Consider the following 19107-nt stretch of genomic DNA (forward strand, 5'->3'; position numbering starts at 1 on the left):
CACCCCCTCATGGACACTTGCTCACACACCCCCATGGACACTTGCTCACGCCCCCCATGGACACTTGCTCACACCCCTTCATGGACACTTGCTCACTCTGACCCATGGACACTTGCTTATGTCCCGTCATGGACACTTGCTCACGCCCCCCATGGACACTTGCTCACACCCCTTCATGGACACTTGCTCACACCCCCCCATGGACACTTGCTCACTCCCCCTCATGGACACCTGCTCACTCCCCCTCATGGACACTTGCTCCCTCATGAACACCTGCTCACTCCCCTCCATGGACAGCATTGCATGGATGTAAGCATAAAGGGATTTTCTGAAATTCAGCGATTGAGAGCTACAGTGTATGCAGCAGGCTTGTGTTCCAGCCCAGTACTAACAAACCCGATTCTATTCCACTAACCAATGTTAGGTGTGTCCCTTTTGCCCAATCCAGAGAGTGGCCGTTGTGGTGTCGTCAAAAGAGAGTGCTTCTTCTCTGTGAGATGTTGGAGGGTTACGGATGTGTTACAATGTGTAGTGTCACCAGTTGCTGTGCCAGTAGGTTACCAAGGTCAGAGGTTATATAGAGTAAGATGGTGAGTTATAACCAGAAAAGACCGGTTCCTCTGACTCTTAATGGGGTGACCCACCAACCATCTCTCTGTCAGGGGGGTGATAGGATGGGGTAACTTCCTCTGCCTCTCTCTCTGAGTGTCATCTTACTGCTGCAGTAACCAAGACACAACAGCACTGACTGTCCCCTGAACTCCACTGCCCCAAATATAGAGACTAGTGACAGAGAGAGAGAGAAAGAAAGAGAGATGGGGGAGAGAGAAACAAAGGAGAGAGACAGAGAAAGAGAGAGCGAAATAGAAAGAGAGAGAGAAAAGGAGTGGTAGAGAGATAGAGGGGGAGAGAGAATTAGAGAGAGAGAAAGAAAGAGAGTGGTCGAGAGAGAAAGAGAGAGAGAGATAAATGTCTTTGAAATGTCTTTATTCTTTTGGAACTTTTGTGAGTGTAATGTTTACTGTTAATTTTTATTGTTTATTTCACTTTTGTTTATTATCTCCTTCACTTGCTTTGGCAATGTTAACACATTTTCTTTTGTTTTGGTCTCCCCCCACCCCTCTCTGATTCATAAAGTTCTCTCTCTGGCTACATATGAAGAGTTTATTTCCAAAATTCTATCTCCATACATTTTTCACGTTTTTCATGTGTGTGTAAAATATTACTTTTCTCAGTTTTTTTTATTCATAGATTGTAGGTGTGTATTAAAATGTGTATTTTTTTTGCAAAACGCTGTACAGTATATCCATTGTTTAGCGGGAATGGAATGTTTGTATCCTGTAGACTGTGATATGTGGTTGTCTCACCTAGTTACCTGAAGATGAATAAACTACCTGTAGTCACTCTGGACAAGAGCTTATGCTAAATGACTAAAATGTCAAATGTAAATGATTTACATACAGATTTCATATTACTGTATTGATTCAAAGCATATATATATATATATATATATAAACAGTTGAAGTCGGAAGTTTACATAGACTTAGGTTGGAGTCATTAAAACTCGTTTTTCAACCACTCCAAAAATTTATTGTTAACAAACTATAGTTTGTTAGGTCGGTTAGGTCGGTTAGGACATCTAATTTGTGCATGACACAAGTCATTTTTCCAACAATTGTTTACAGACAGATTATTTCACTTATCATTAACTGTATCACAATTCCAGTGGGTCAGAAGTTTACATACACTAAGTTGACTGTGCCTTTAAACAGCTTGGAAAATTCCGGATCAGATCAGATCATCAGTCAGAACTTCCTGACTGATGTCTTGAGATGCTGCTTCAATAAATCCACATAATTTTCCTTGCTCATGATGCCATCTATGCCATCTATAGTGAAAAAACAGCAATATCTTTCATAAGTTCTTTAAACAATAAAAGTTAATTTGCCAACATTTATGAAAATTGATATACAGCCTTTTGGGAAAAAACTCATATTATGTAATGAATTACATGATTTGTTTTATTATATTATGTAATATTGATACACTCTTTGGCACACAGAAGGTTTTCCATTGATAGGACGTTGATTCGACAGTACACCCGGGGCGCGCGGGAGCCCCTGTCAGGATTTAGTGGATGAGTGACTTGAGCCCAATGCCCACACAATAATGTAGCCTACAGGGGTGCCTTGGACTCAATTAGGCCTACGTCAGAGAGTCAGAGAGGTCTTTTGACGGGAGAACATGTGGGATTGTTGTAAATAGCCTGCCTGCCGAGAGCGCGCTGTCAGTGGTGCTGAACTCTTCAGACCACAGCCACCAGAGTTAAAGAACATCTCAGTTTGTTCGCTCCTTTCACTGGACTTTATTATTTCATCCAGATGGGCGTTATGCAGCCAAGGCGCAGTATGTTCTATGCCAAAATGAAAGGGCTTGTGTCATTTTTTACTGGTAAGTTTGACATTGTATGGAATTCTATTAATGAAATTCGGTGGCCTAACACCTTTTCTCGACAACTGCTATAATGCATTATTATGGGGTTATAAAGCATTGTCAATAACAGGTACACTACATGACCAAAAGTATGTGGACACTGTAGGAGTAAATGAGATGTATAGGACAGCACATAGATGTATAAAATGGCTGAACATTAAAAATAGATCACAGTAATGAAAGGGAGACACATGGTCTGCTGACCTGACACTAATGATAAAGAAACACATGGTCTGCTGACCTGACACTTAGGATAAAGAGACACATGGTCTGCTGACCTGACACTAATGATAAAGAGATTCATAGTCAGCTGCTTCTACACAGAGGCATATAGGACAGAATCTGCTGATTCCAATAAAGGTAAACTGAACAAAGAGTACATAGACACATTTAAGAAAAGAATTGAGACATTATGCTGACACACTAAAAGATAGAGGGTCCAGCCACCATTATAATCAAATTGAAAACAGATATGAGCGTTATTGGGCGTGAACAAGTAGGAGGCTTGAACTAAAAGATAATGGTGGTGAAAGACTTAAGAAAAGAAAGGTCATTTGCATAAGGGATGGACATAATACTATGTGTGTATAAATATAACAGCTGGAGTTCTGAGGGGGTGTGTTCCGCGGGGTGTGTTCCGCGGGGTGTGTTCCGCGGGGACATGCCAGTTGGCTGTACAGTTGTAATAAAGAGCATGTTTGAATTTACAAGTTCTGATAAGCGTTGTATTTGAAATGATTTTCCACGACAAATTTGGCGAGCTTGCTAGGAGCTGATAGGGACTGGGACGTTCTTGGCTGATGATGGGTTCTTTGGACAATCTGACAAACAAGGGTGGCCGCCCAACTATAGGACGGTAAGCAAGTTCTTACAATAGTTGAAATGTTTGTGTAAGATTGCTTCAGAGATACTGTCTCAGCGAGAGGAGCGCCACGTAAGTCTCTCTTTCAAATTTCCTAAAATGAAACCAGTAAATACAAAAGAACTTTTAAATTCAATGAATTTGCATGTATGTGTAATTTGGGGAATTGTATTAAATATAAATGTATGCGCATGTATAGAGACTGAGTGAATAGGTGCTGTGAACTTTGCTTGTGTTAGATGTAGAGTGAGCATGCATGCGCTCGTTCAGATCAGACCGTTCGAATGTGTAGCTTAAATGATGCGGTTGTTTGCGCATCTGGCTGAGATGGCTGGTTATAATAAGGGACAGCTCATACGGTCAAAACAGATAATGTAGGTAGAAAATCCTGTGATACCTCTTCAATAAAATTAGTAGAAGGAATGCTTGGACAGGTTACTTATGAATAACGGCTCTAAAGATAACAGAGAACTGCATAAATAAGTAGTTAGGAAGCCACGATACCGCTCTTTAAAAAAGGAACATTTTTGAAGAGGTCCGCTTGGGTGGGTTATTCACGTCACGGCAGAAGGGTCTGTTGGTGAATATTTAGTAGTTAAATAAATATTTCATGGTTACCGCCCCAGAACGGGGGACTGAACGGATGAATATTTAGAAGGCAGGAAGAACGTTAGCCCGATTGTGCGGCGTTCAAATGCAAAAGAAATCCTGCGAATAAAAAAAACCGCTCTGTCTAGCTAACAGGGTTTTGTAATTCAGTAGGTCACGCCACAATACTACTCTAATAATAGAAGAAAAGATCAGTATTGGGGGGGTGAATAGGATATGAAGACAAGCTGATCCGATTAGACAGTAGTCTCGTCATATTGTAGAAATCTTAGCAGTCTAGGCTTATGTAGGTGGAAGTGAATTAAGTCAATAAAGACAGACTAAGTTGTTTTGAGGTAAAAACAAAGGGATTGAATGAACAGGTGAAAAATAAAACGGATGAATGAGAATGTTGTAAGAAATGAGTGGATCTGTGTAAAAATAGAAGATTAGGAAGGAAAGACAAGTTGTGTGTGTGTAGGCAGAACGTCCAGGAGAGGGAGCGCGCAGCTCTCCTGTGACAGAGTAGAGTTGATGATGGGTGCCGTTAACTGCTATTAGGCAGAGGGAAAGAAGTTAAGAAACATCGAAGTAAAATAAGTTATAAGCAAGGATAAAAACACTGATGTGATAAAATGGTAAGAGACCGCGGTAAGAATAACTAAAAGGTGTCAAAACAAATAATAAATAAAAATACTTAAAAAGGCGTTAACCGAATAGTATAATACGAATAGGAAGTGGGTAACAAAAGAGAAAACAGAATCGCCAATAAACTGAAATTGTACTATAACGTTAAAACGAATCTAAGTTGGTTAAGATAAATAGTGGAATCCAGGACACATTAAGAATTCGCGTACGGTGAAACAAAGAAAGAGGACAAAACAGGCCGTCAGACACTCTGTGTCTACAGAAGCTACGGTCTAAAAAATAGTCTGAAGGGCAGAGAGGGGTATAAAAAATACTGAGGCTTGACTCACTAGTAAATTGACCATAGGATCAAACAATAAGAATATAGAGAAGAGATAAGAAAGTATAGACAAAATAAATAAATAAAGGTAAAAGTAAGACGTTAGATAGAGATCTTAACGGAGCGGGCAGTGGACCTGTGTGGCTCAGTTGGTAGAGCATGGTGCTTGCAACGCCTGGGTTGAGTGTTCAATTCCCACGGGGGGACCAGGATGAATATGTATGAGCTTTCCAATTTGTAAGTCGCTCTGGATAAGAGAGTCTGCTAAATGACTTAAATGTAATGTAAATGTAATCATAAAATTGATTAGAGCTATAAGAATAGCATAAACCTAACGGATAAAATGAATTAATAATGATATCTGTAAAGGGAAAAACACAGTGATATTTGAAGTACTGTACTAGAATAAGACATTAAGTCATCTGTAGTATTTCGAAATAATGTCTGTACTATAAAGAGTAGGCTTTGATAAGAGAAATTAAGTGATGTGACAAATGAATTATTAATTGGAAAGGAGATTAGCTCTACCTCGGAAAAATAATAAATAAAAGGTGTATGGGAGTATTTAGGAAAAATAAATGAATGAATAGTGGCATGAAAACAAAAATGATTGTTTCTCCCTAGCATAGAGGGATTTAAAAAAGCCATGGAGTCCCTGAAAGACGCGCACATTAGTTCTACCGACTTCGGATTGAATATGAAAAAACTGGATAATGGGGGACGCCATTACCCGGTAACATTCTATCTTCAGAAAATACATTACTATAAAAGACAAATGTGGTTCCACTCGTCCTCGCAGACGTGCGGGTGATTAGTAGAACTATTGACAATATCTAAAAACGAATAAGAAAATAGCTCCTGTTTTGAATATGGATATAGCGGGTTATGGGGAAAATTAGTGTAAGGTGACACTAGAACTTAGTGCGGTAGCAGGAAATGCCGATATACGAGAGTTTATTTCCTTGTCAAAATAACAAACAACTAATCGGTTTGAGGTTAGTGAGAATGGAATTTTTTACTTGGCGGTGTATGGTCTCTGAGCGAACAATGAGTGTTTCATAGAGATTACAGTTTATATGTGGTCAAGAAGAAGTATTAGATCACGTTTGACTTGACATCTAGTAGAGTACAGATGGAATTTTAATTGTTAGGCATTCTATACCGTCATTCTCTGAAAACTGTTAAGACGTTTATGGAATAAAAACTATTTGCTGATTCAAAGGTAACATTGTGAATATTAATGATATGTATACTTTCTTTTCCAGGAAAAAAAAAGGGTTTAATCTTCTCTGGTCAAAATATCATTGGAGACTGCATTACTGTGGAAAGCAGTTAATTAAAGTCAGACGCTTTAAAAATAAAAATATCTGGATAAGGCTAAAAAATGGAGTTCTGGATAAGTGAGTCCAGTCCCTTTGTGTTATTGGCCTATGGTTCACTAGTAAGTACACCATGTACTGGGAATGAATATGCATTAGTAGATTAATTGGAAGGGTTTTTTCCAATTCAGTTTCAAATTGGGTATGCAGAAGGATGGAAATGTTTTTTGAAAAATGTATTTAAGTTGTTCCTAAAGAAAGGGGAGTGGAAACATTTTAATGGTGTCAAAATGCCCTGAATCCTAAGAATTTCCTGTGAAAGACTGATCACCTTTTACTAGAAATTGTTGGAACAGGTGGGATTTAATTATAAAATGATTAAAAGACACCTGACTCTATTCAAACTGTATAAATACTTTGAAAATCTATTATGTCCCTGGGAAAATTATGAAGAGTTGTACCCTTAAATTGAATAAGTTATTCAAATGGGTTTAATTTTAATTTTGATATAACATGAGTTCATAGGTAAAATTATCAGTTCCTTGGAGTTATGGTCTTTGGGTAAATACACAAATGTGCTTTGTTCATTCTGCATATAAAAAGTGATGTAAGTTACTCCAAAGGGTTTATTGGAGTGTGGGTTTCTGTGAGGGTTTTGTTGATAAATACATCATCTGTAATTCATCTGAGAGATCACCAGTAGAATAAGGGAGTTATCATTAAAGGTGACGTCAGAATGCTTTAAGGCATGGGAGAGAATATCACCACAAGTGGGTGTGGAGCTCAATCCCACCCTGATCGACTGAATAGTGAGGGACAACCGTGTCTGATGACCTGTGAACTGTATCTAAAAATAGACATGCTGAAATGATATGGGCCAGGGAGAATAATGACTTAAAGGAATTGGGGTACTGACCTTTTATTTCCAGGCCACTCATGAGAGAAAAACTGAGACAAAAGGGCTATTGGGAAAATAGATAATACTGGTAATAAAAGTGTTTAGTATAAATGTTAATTATTAAAGGGATGATGTGTATTGAATAGATGAGGTCAAATTTGAGTTAAAGGTAACACTAAGGACTGTTATCCTGAATATTGGATTGGGAAAAGTATTTAAAAAAGAACTGTTTAGTTATTTAGATATAGAACTGTTTAAATTTAATTGGCCTAGGGTAGCTCTGGAAAATACTCCTGAGACAAGGAGGTTGACAAAACTTACAGAATATTAGATTACAGGTTTTTTGTTTCTTTTGTTTTATAATGTCATTGGAATTGTAATGATAAAATGTAATGTTTAATTGAATAAAAAGGTAGTCTGTTGTGCGAAGATACCCATGACTGAAGAAGAAAGAGACCTATAATACCATGGGCATAGAATGAAACAGATGGACGTTTTCTCCAGGTTTAATTACATTACAAGTAGTGGTAATATTGCAAATGTGCAATTATTATAATTTTTTTTTTTTTTTTTTTTTTCTCTTTTTCTCGTTTGGTCAATTTATTTTTGTTTTGAGGAACATAAGGTTGTGTATATGTTCCTGAGGAGGGACTGATACTGATATAAATGATATATAAATTGACTTAAGGATGTTTTAAGTATGTATCAAACAATGGCTGTTATGGGTTAGGGGACTCATAAAAGAAGGTAATGGTAGTGAAGGGGTGTTATTTCTAGAAACTATGTATAAAAATAGAGATAATTCACAGAAAAGGAAAGACAGCTGGCTGTGTAAAATATAGGGACAATTCTAAAAGTAAATAGAACAATTCACATACTTAAATTATGGTAAAAATAATAAGAGGTGGCATTTTGAACACTAGAGCAAAAGTTTAAGAAACTTATGACTTAGTTTTGTGAGGATTGGATATTCTTCCAACTGGAAGACACTTGACTGATTACATGTTATTTTACAGCAGTTGCCGTAGGGACCATCATTTAACTATCATTATGAATATTTCTGTGGCAGGAGGCCAGGTATTGAGGCAGAATGTTTACATAGGGCTGTTATTAAAAATTAAGATTTAGTGATCTTGATATAAGAAGGAAGTCTGTTGTCAGGGAATAACCCATGTGTTAGTGTGTATGTCCTCAGAAAAAAGAAAAAAACAGCCAGAAATGGAAGGGCTTGGGCTGCATTCTGGAGACTGAGTGTACATCAAGATACACCAGGCTGGTGGTATACTTCTTACAACACTGCAGTGGTAAAGTTCTTCATGTTTCTCTTTGGTGGGTACATAAGTCTCACGAGAAGTAAGGTCCAGTTGAATAATGGATGAGCTTGAAAACACCATGACAGAGGATGTGGAATCAGAGAGAGAAAGAGAGAGAGACTAGATGACACTATAGACATACTGGGTTGAGTTTGGAGGTTACTTGTTTCATTTTTTAATACATCATGTGAAAAAGAATAGATGATAGGATATTATACTCTAAACAAACATGTTAAAGGGATTGATATGAAAGCATAAACAGTGTTGAATTAATTCAAGAAGAGATAATGTTAATTGTAGGTTATGCACATGATTATCAGTTAAAATGGAGCAGATGGGAAACTAAGTAAAAATTGACATGATTTGGGAACACCTCTCAGAACCTGGGGCCGAAAGGGGAAGACTGGGTGGAAGCATGAGGAAGCTTTTTAGGGCTTTTATTTTTGTGGAGTCCAGCAGAAAAGTATCCTGGAGGCATAGAGTCAGGTAAAGAGAGAGTGGGAATTGTCATGGTCTCAGATTTCAGTTTGCATGAATATATTTATGCATAACACATAACATTGTCAATGCTGTTATGTTTTGTCTGTTGTTTTCCAAGTCTTATGTCTAGGAAAACAGAAGGAGAGGGGTTCGCCAGCTTCAGCTGGAATGTCAGTTTGTTGTGTGATGAGTGATGGAAGTAAGAGGATGTATGGTGCAATCATAGAACAGAGGCCATAAGTCTCTAAGTATGAATGCCTCACAGAAAGTAGGCAGAAACCTGAACCAGGACGAGAGGTTCTGCGTCTGATGATCCAAGGGGACCAGAAGGACCTCTCCCAGTGATACCAGGAGATCTGGTCTACGTTCGAGTGTTCCGGAGGAAGTGGGATCAACCAAGAAGAGAAGGACCCTATGAGGTGGCCAAAGCAACAAGAACGGCCGTCCAAGTGAAAGGAAGCCAGACGTGGTACCATCTGAACCACTGCAGCTGAGTCCCAACAGAGAGAAGGATACAACCACATAGAGATGAGGACACAGAGGATGCTGATTCACCAGGAGGGAGCCCGGAGGGAGCAGGAGCAGCGGAAACGATTGAGACGCCAGGGAGGAGCCAAGAAAACAGCAAATCAAGTGAAAGCCAAAATACGACAAGTGCACCGAGTAATGCACCCAGAAGAGGAGGAGAGGCCTCACAAGGAACAGAATGAGAACATCTTTTCCCTAAAAATTTAAACCCTTCCAGATGGAAGCTAAGTCCGGCCTGAGGAGGGAGCCTCAGGTGAAGAAAGTGGAGGAAAAGTCCTGCATGCTGAAGAAGATGGAGATTTCCTCACAATTGACTTTTAAACTTTTGAATGGTCTCCTTTACAGACAATTGATGTTAGAACAACAAAAGAATAATGACATTGACATAACAGAAGTAACAGTGAATGCTAGTATAGAAACAACAGACTAATGCACAATCAAGATGTATGGTGGAAGCAGGAAGAGAAGAAAGGAATCAGCCGAACAATCCAAAAAGACTGACAAGGTTAGAATCTCTGTTCCACCTCAATTTATAACAGAAGCAGGAGAACTGAAGTCTATCTCAATCATAAGGATCAAACCCTTACTGGAGATGGCCCTCTGTGGATGGACACATCACCAAACAAAGGGACAAGTCGTTTGGGACCCGAAAGGATGTGACCTGACATTAATCAAAGAGAAAGACGAGAGGGTGCTCATCATGAATCAGATTGAACCAGTTGAAGGTGAAGAATTAATAGTTGAAATAACAAGAACAACAGTGACCGAAGGGAGTAGCACCACGGTCATTAAGATTGATCCTACCCCTGCACCTGAACAGGAAGAACCTGTGACAACAACAAGGGTGGAGGCTGCTGTGACGACCACAGTAGCTACCACTAAGATGACATCGACCTCCCTTACCAAGCAGATCACTGTACCCACAAAGCATCCTGAGACATCAGAGTCAGGAGAGTTTTTTTTTTTTACTGACATTTGGAACTTTCTGATAAACTCTAATGATCTACCTCAAGATAAGAACATTGAAAAAGCGAAATAATTAGATATATTAGAACCACTCAAGGACAGCACACGAGAAGAAGTAGTGAAGAACGAGTGGTACAAATGGGCTAAGTATATGGCAAACAAGCACAGAATGGACAATTGTATTTTGTGTAGAAAATCACATTTGTCTGATCTTTTAATAGTTTCTGAACTGTCATCATTTAAAAACTGTGTAAGTTGGAAAAAGGACCATTGTACCAATAGAAAGTATTCTGTTCCCTTGTGTGACATAGAATATAGGATTGCTCTGGGTAAGCACTAGGGGTAAAACTATGTTGAATAAGACCATGTTGGGAGACAATGATTGTGATGCCTATAACATTAGAACTGAATTAACTGTACCTCAATTAGACAGAGGTACCGTGGTTAAAGGAAAATATGAATGTTTTTACAGCCATGATACCGAAGGAATTGATGTAGGAAACACCACTGTAGAATGTGATACTATTTGGGTGCTAGAGACTACGGGAGTACGTAGAAATAATGATAAAGGGTTGATAATGAATAGATAAGGGTTGTGTGGTAAAATAACTCAGGTTGCATCATCTCTTACTATGTTGAAAAATCAAGACAGAGGTATTGCTGATTGTTCTTTCCACACATCCAGAAACTAACTGTTGAATGTATTGCATAATGAATGGATTGGTCTTTGTGCCTTAGTTAGAACAATTCAACAGGTTACCATTATTAAATCACCCCATGATGACTATGTTAATCCTAGGGTTAAAAGGGCGTATGAGAAAGACCCTGAGGTATACCTTGATACAATTGGACAGCCTAGAGGTGTACCTCGAGAGTTCAAGGCAAGAGATGAAGTTAAATCAGGATTTGAATCTATATTTTTGTGGATAACACCAAATAAAAACTTAGAGTGGATTAATTATATATATTATAACCAACAGAGATTCATTAACTATACTGACTCGGCTCTAACAGCGTTGGGGAAACAGGTACAGGCTACCAGTAAAATGACTTGGCAAAATAGACAGGCTACGAGCAGAGGTTAAGGCAAATGCTGGGTTTGACCCTCATGTTTGGGATTGGTTGGATCTAGCATTAGGAAAGTGGGGAGCTATGTTTGCTAGGATGGCTATTATGCTGGGAGGAGGGTTATTGGCTCTGGGTATTGTATTTTGTTGTGTTTTACCCTTGGTAAAATCACTTGTGGTCCAGACAACAGTTAAACAGATGTCTGTAAGGAGAGTTGACCTTCCTGTGATAATTAGTCCTGTACCTGGGAGACCAGGTCAGTATACTGACAAAAATGGATAGCCCTGCAATGTGGTTGGTGGACCTCTAGACTGCCCGTTTGGTAATCCAAATTGTCTCTATGGAGTGATGCCGGGAGGTGGTCATGCTTGCCATGATTTTCGTAAGGATGGTCTACCTGTATATGCTGTATTCCCAAATTCAGATGAATGTCTACTTGTACATGTCCACAAACAGTGTCGTTTGCGCCGTAAGTGCAAGTGGTGCACAAAATTTAATGTGGAAAGCCATGACCATCACGGAGACCCCGTGTTTTGCGTGAAATGTCAAAGAGGAGATTGTAGTATCTGTAAGGATGAGGAATGTGTTCCTATGTAAGGATTTTAGTATATCTATATTTGTTTAAGGCCTTGTGTTTTTGTATGTTTGGTTGAATTTTTAGATATGTATATCAATGAATATATCTGGTTTCCTTTAATTAATACTAGTTATGCCTTCTAAAAACTAGGTTAATTTCTAAAACATGTAGGTAACAGAGGGTATTCCGGTTACAAGTGTCTATGGACCATGTCCTTAATCTTCTTAACAAAGGTTGGTATCATTGATATCACTTTATTAGAGAGGTGTCTGCGAGGGAGGATCATGTTGAAATGCTTAAATTTAGAATGATGTTGTGTCAATTTTCTTTTGTAACTGCATGTAGGTCTTTGATTTTCTCATATTAATTTATTATTATACTCATTGTATTATTATTATTATTTTTTTTATATACCAAATTAGATCTTTTACTCTTATGTAAACTAGAGATGTTTGGTCTAGTTAGGTTTTCATTAATGTTTCTACTTGGATCTTTTACTCCTATTTTAGTATTAATCATTTGGAGATGTTTGGTCCAGTTGGTTTATATGTTTTACTCTGTTTTACTCTGTTTTTGTATTTTCTTGTCCATCATAGGTATTCTCATTTACTATCCCAAAGTCATTTTTGTATAATTTATGTGGCTAATTAGCCCCAGAGGAGGGATTTGTAGGAGTAAATGAGATGTATAGGACAGCACATAGATGTATAAAATGGCTGAACATTAAAAATAGATCACAGTAATGAAAGGGAGACACATGGTCTGCTGACCTGACACTAATGAAAGGGAGAGACACATGGTCTGCTGACCTGACACTAATGATAAAGAAACACATGGTCTGCTGACCTGACACTTAGGATAAAGAGACACATGGTCTGCTGACCTGACACTAATGATAAAGAGATTCATAGTCAGCTGCTTCTACACAGAGGCATATAGGACAGAATCTGCTGATTCCAATAAAGGTAAACTGAACAAAGAGTACATAGACACATTTAAGAAAAGAATTGAGACATTATGCTGACACACTAAAAGATAGAGGGTCCAGCCACCATTATAATCAAATTGAAAACAGATATGAGCGTTATTGGGCGTGAACAAGTAGGAGGCTTGAACTAAAAGATAATGGTGGTGAAAGACTTAAGAAAAGAAAGGTCATTTGCATAAGGGATGGACATAATACTATGTGTGTATAAATATAACAGCTGGAGTTCTGAGGGGGTGTGTTCCGCGGGGTGTGTTCCACGGGGACATGCCAGTTGGCTGTACAGTTGTAATAAAGAGCATGTTTGAATTTACAAGTTCTGATAAGCGTTGTATTTGAAATGATTTTCCACGACAACACCTGCTCCTCGAAGATCTCATTCCAAAATCATGGACATTAATATGGAGTTGGTCCTGCCTTTGCTGCTATAATAGCCTCCAGTCTTCTGGGAAGGCTTTCTACTAGATGTTGGAACATTTCTGCTGGGACTTGCTTCCATTCAGCCACAAGAGCATTAGTGAGGTCGGGCGCTGATGTTGGGCAATTAGGCCTGGCTCGCAGTCAGCGTTCTAATTAATCCCAAAGGTGTTTGATGGGGTTGAGGTCAGGGCTCTGTGCAGGCCAGTCAAGTTCTTCCACACCGATCTCGACAAACCATTTCTGTATGGACCTCGCTTTGTGCACGGAGGCATTGTCATGCTGAAACAGGAATAGGGCTTTCCTCAAACTGTTGCCACAAAGTTGGAAGCACAGAATCATCTAGAATGTCATTTATGCTGTAGTGTTAAGATTTCCCTTCAGTAGAACTAAGGGGCCTAGCCCGAACCATGAAAAACAGCCCCAGACCATTATTCCTCCTCCACCAAACTTTACAGTTGGCACTATGCATTGGAGCAGCGAGCGTTCTCCTGGCATCCGCCAAACCCAGATTCATTCATTGCACTGCCAGATGGTGAAGCATGATCACTCCAGAGAATGCGTTTCCACGGCTCCAGAGTCCAATGGCGGCGAGCTTTACACCACTACAGCCGATGCTTGGCATTGTGCATGGTGATCTTATGCTTGTGTGCGGCTGCTCGGCCATGGAAACCCATTTCATGAAGCTCCCCCGACGAACAGTTCTTGTGCTGACATTGCTTCCAGAGGCAGTTTGGAAATCAGTAGTGAGTGTTGCAACCGAGGACAGATGATTTTGTAACGCACGTCGTCGGGAGAAGGAGAAGAGGACAAAGGTGCAGCGTGGTAAATATTCATAATACGTTATTTTAATAAATATGAACACTCTAACCAAAACAACAACACGACAAACGAACAGTTCTGTAAGGTGACGACAAACACTAAACAGAAAATAATCACCCACAACTCAAAGGGAAAACAGGCTACCTAAATATGGTTCTCAATCAGAGACAACGATAGACAGCTGCCTCTGATTGAGAACCACACACGGCCAACACAAAGAAATAGACAACATAGAACACCAGACATAGAATGCCCACCCAAACTCACGCCCTGACCAACCAAAATAGAGACATAAAAATTATCTCTACGGTCAGGGCATGACAGTACCCCCCCCCCCAAAGGTGCGGACTCCGGCCGCAAAACCTGAACCTATAGGGGAGGGTCTGGGTGGGCATTTCACCGCGGTGGCGGCTCTAACCCGCTCCACCTTAGTCTTGGCCCACTTAGGTGGCGCCTCTGGAGTGGGGACCCTTACCGCCGACCCCGGACCGGGGACCCTCGCAGCGGGCCCCGGACAGGAAGGAGACTCTGGCTGCTCCGGACAGGAGGGAGACTCTGGCTGCTCCGGACAGGAGGGAGACTCTGGCTGCTCCGGACTAGAGGGCGTCGCTGGAGGCTTCGTGCCATGGATCATCACTGGAGGCTTCGTGCCATGGATCATCACTGGAGGCTTCGTGCCATGGATCATCACTGGAGGCTTCGTGCCATGGATCACCACTGGAATGGAGATACACACAGGAGGCCTGGCTCTGGGAGAAGGCACAGGACTCACCAGGCTGGGGAGACATGTAGGAGGGTTAGAGCTTAGCACAGGCACAGAACTCACCAGGCTGGGGAGACATGCAGGAGGCCTTGTCCTTGGCCGAGGCACCGGATGCACTGGACCGTGGAGGCGCACTGGCGGTCTCGAGCGCAGAGCTAGCACAACTCGTCAGGGCGTGACAGATTTTTACGTGTTACGCGCTTCAGCACTCGGTGGTCCCGTTCTGTGAGCTTGTGTGGCCTACCACTTCACGGCTGAGCCGTTGTTGCTCCTAGACGTTTCCACTTCACCATAACAGCCCTTACAGTTGACCGGGGCCGCTCTAGCAGGGCAGAAATTTGACGAACTGACTTGTTGGAAAGGTGGCATCCTATGACGGTGCCACGTTGAAAGTCACTGAGCTCTTCAGTAAGGCCGTTCTACTGCCAATGTTTGTCTATGGCGATTGCATGGCTGTGTGCTCGATTTTATATACCTGTCAGTTACGGGTGTGGCTTAAATAGCTGAATCCACTAATTTGAAGGGGTGTCCACACACTTTTGTATATATAGTGTATAACACATCGTTAATGTCATTGAATAGCAGGTATGATGCCCTTGATGTCTTACATCATGTTACTAGAGATTTTTTTACCTTCATTTCCGTTCAATGTTTTTCATTCGATTTTCAGCTCCTTTATAGTGAGTTTAGTTATATCGACACTTTGAGAGCCTACTGATACTGATACTGACATAGTCTTATGTAAGAACACTTTCCTGTGTTTCAGCTCTGCTTGAAGGGAAGAAAGGGGGCTTCAGCAACTTCCTGCACAAACTGGTGTCCGACCACCAAATCTTTCAGCAGTAAGTCGCAACTTACTTCATATTGTGTTAATGATTGTACTCCATATTGATGATCTAAAATAACATATTATGTTATAATTAACACAGAGACACACACAGGCCTAACACTGTCCATGTTGCCTCTGTGAAGCATGGACGCCCAGACCATCCTGCTGCAGGAGAGCCTGAGAGAGGAGAGGGAGAGAGAGGAGAGAGAAGAGAGGGAGGAGAGGGAAAGAGAGGAGAGAGAGGGGGGAACATCGGTGAGTATTATAGGCATACAGCCAGGACACATATGACCCATTTATATAATCTCTGTCTGTCTGTCTGACCCAAATCTAACCCCCTCCCATCCTTTTTCTCTCTATCAGCGTCTGCCAAGTTTGCTGGAGGAGGAGACTCAGTGAGTACCCAAAGTTATGGCCAGGTGTTTTTCCTTGAGTTGCCCATAGCCAATGGAAATCATCAGACCTCACACTCATGCTGCTCTGTTGTCATGTTTACCAGGGTGAAGCCTTCTGATTTCCAATACCTGAAGGTCATCGGCAAAGGAAGCTTTGGGAAGGTGGGAGCAAGTGTGTGTGTCCCGTTATGTGTGTGTGTATTTATGAGTAGGCCGGTGTGTGTTTGTTGTGTTGGTGATGTCTTTATCTTGTTGCAGGTGGTGTTAGCGAGACACAGACAGAGTGGAAGTATGTATGCTGTCAAGGTTCTACAGAAACAGGTCATACTGAGGAAGAAAGAGGTATCTATCCATTCCATTCTATTTCCGTTCCATTCTATTTCCGTTCCATTCTATTTCCGTTCTATTCTATTTCCGTTCCATTCTATTTCCGTTCCATTCTATTTCCGTTCCATTCTATTTCCGTTCCATTCTATTTCCGTTATATTCTATTTCCGTTCCATTCTATTTCCGTTCTATTCTATTTCCGTTCCATTCTATTTCCGTTCCATTCTATTTCCGTTCTATTCTATTTCCGTTCCATTCTATTTCCGTTCCATTCTATTTCCGTTCCATTCTATTTCCGTTCCATTCTATTTCCGTTCCATTCTATTTCCGTTATATTCTATTTCCGTTCCATTCTATTTCCGTTCCATTCTATTTCCGTTCCATTCTATTTCCGTTCTATTCTATTTCCGTTCCATTCTATTTCCGTTCCATTCTATTTCCGTTCTATTCTATTTCCGTTCCATTCTATTTCCGTTCCATTCTATTTCCTTTCTATTCTATTTCCGTTCTATTCTATTTCCGTCCCATTCTATTTCCGTTCCATTCTATTTCCGTTCCCTTCTATTTCCGTTCTATTCTATTTCCGTTCCATTCTATTTCCGTTCCATTCTATTTTCGTTCTATTCTATTTCCGTTCCACTCTATTTCCGTTCTATTCTATTTCCGTTCTATTCTATTTCCGTTCCATTCTATTTCCGTTCCATTCTATTTCCGTTCCATTCTATTCTATTTCCGTTCCATTCCATTCAATTATATCCATTATCTATCCCTCTCTCTCGCTCTCTCTCTCTCCTTCCAGCAGAGAGATGTGATGGTAGAGAGGAGTGTGTTGCTGAAGGTACTGCAGCATCCATTCCTGGTGGGGCTCCACTTCTCCTTCCAGACCTCTCACACTCTCTTCTTCGTACTGGACTACATCAATGGAGGAGAGTTGTTCTACCATCTCCAGAGGGAGGGAGCCTTCCCGGAGCCCAGAGCAACATTCTACTCTGCAGAGATGGCCTCAGCCCTGGGCTACCTCCACTCCCTCAACATAGCCTACAGGTGTGTGCACACACACACACACACACACACACACACACACACACACACACACACACACACACACACACACACACACACACACACACACACACACACACACACACACACACACACACACACACACACACACGCGCGCGCGAGAGAGAGCGCATTTTCCTCACAGTGATTTAAACCTCGGTACCCCCCTTAGAGACCTGAAGCCAGAAAACATCCTATTGGACAGTGGAGGTCATGTGGTTCTGACAGATTTTGGGCTGTGTAAAGAGGGCGTGTCTGTGGGTGGGACTATGCAAACGTACTGTGGAACCCCTGAGTATCTGGCGGTGGGGGCTGGGGAGTGTACTTTATGAGATGCTTCATGGACTGGTGAGTGTGTTTCTCTTTCTCTTCTCTTTCAGCTACTTTTCAACTAGCATATTCCATCCACTGCACACTTATCTGGCTCCCTCTCTCCTCTTCTTTTCTCTCTCTCTCTCTCTTCCTCAGCCCCCATTCTACAGTCGCAGTAAGGCTGAGATGTTTGAGAACATCCTTCACGCCCCCCTGCAGCTCCATAGAAGTGTGTCCCAGTCTGCCCGGTCTCTGCTGCAGGGTCTGCTGGAGAGAGACTGTACCAAACGCCTTAGGGGGGAACAGGACCTTGTAAGCACCCCCCATTACCCCACCTGGCACATACATGCAAGACCACATACACACACGCACCCATACACACATTGACGTGCTGTCTCACTTTGTTTGTAGGCTGAGCTGCAGGGCCACACCTTCTTCCTGTCCATCAACTGGGATGACCAGCTAGCCAGGAAAGTCCCTCCCCCATTCATTCCCAACCTTGTGTGTGTGTGTGTGTGTGTGTGTGTGTGTGTGTGTGTGTGTGTGTGTGTGTGTGTGTGTGTGTGTGTGTGTGTGTGTGTGTGTGTGTGTGTGTGTGTGTGTGTGTGTGTGTGTGTGTGTGTGTTTTGTGGGGCTATGGGTCAGTTTGGATCTGTGACTACCTGAATGTGTGTCTGATCACTCGTTCCCTCCCTCTCTTTTTCAGTCTGGTCCATGTGATGTGTGGTATTTTGACCCGGAGTTCACGCTTCTTCCAGTCCCCGCCTCCCTCGGTTTGAGTGACATGTTGGGAGACGTGGCCAATGGAGCCTTCCCAGGGTTCTCCTATATGCCTCCGGCTGAGGTTGGAGTCACGGAGCCCTGATATCATTCTGATATTATTTGTGTTTTGAATAAATTAAAATGCATTTTCCTATCATGTATCAGATTGTTTATATCTCACAGAGAACGGAGGCTCAGGCCGGGTTAGAACCAGTGGTTAAACTGAACCGGAGCTACCTGGAGTCGGCCTCCTGCACCTTGGGTCAAAGGGAGAACCAGGCGGAGCCTAGCTTCATCACATTACGGGTCAAAGAGAAAAGTAGGATAAAAAGTAGGATAAACCAACGTTAAGGTGTCGGTCTGGCCTAGTGGTA

The 19107-nt window shown here is 41.3% G+C and overlaps 1 pseudogene; it reads left to right on the forward strand.

The window, feature by feature from the left end:
- LOC139572553 (serine/threonine-protein kinase Sgk1-like) overlaps window positions 1-18887 on the forward strand; it is a 34735-nt pseudogene extending 15848 nt beyond the window's left edge.
- Window positions 18888-19107: the final 220 nt, after the last annotated feature.

Source organism: Salvelinus alpinus, chromosome 4 (genome assembly GCF_045679555.1).
Source record: "Salvelinus alpinus chromosome 4, SLU_Salpinus.1, whole genome shotgun sequence".
NCBI classification, from domain to species: domain Eukaryota; kingdom Metazoa; phylum Chordata; class Actinopteri; order Salmoniformes; family Salmonidae; genus Salvelinus; species Salvelinus alpinus.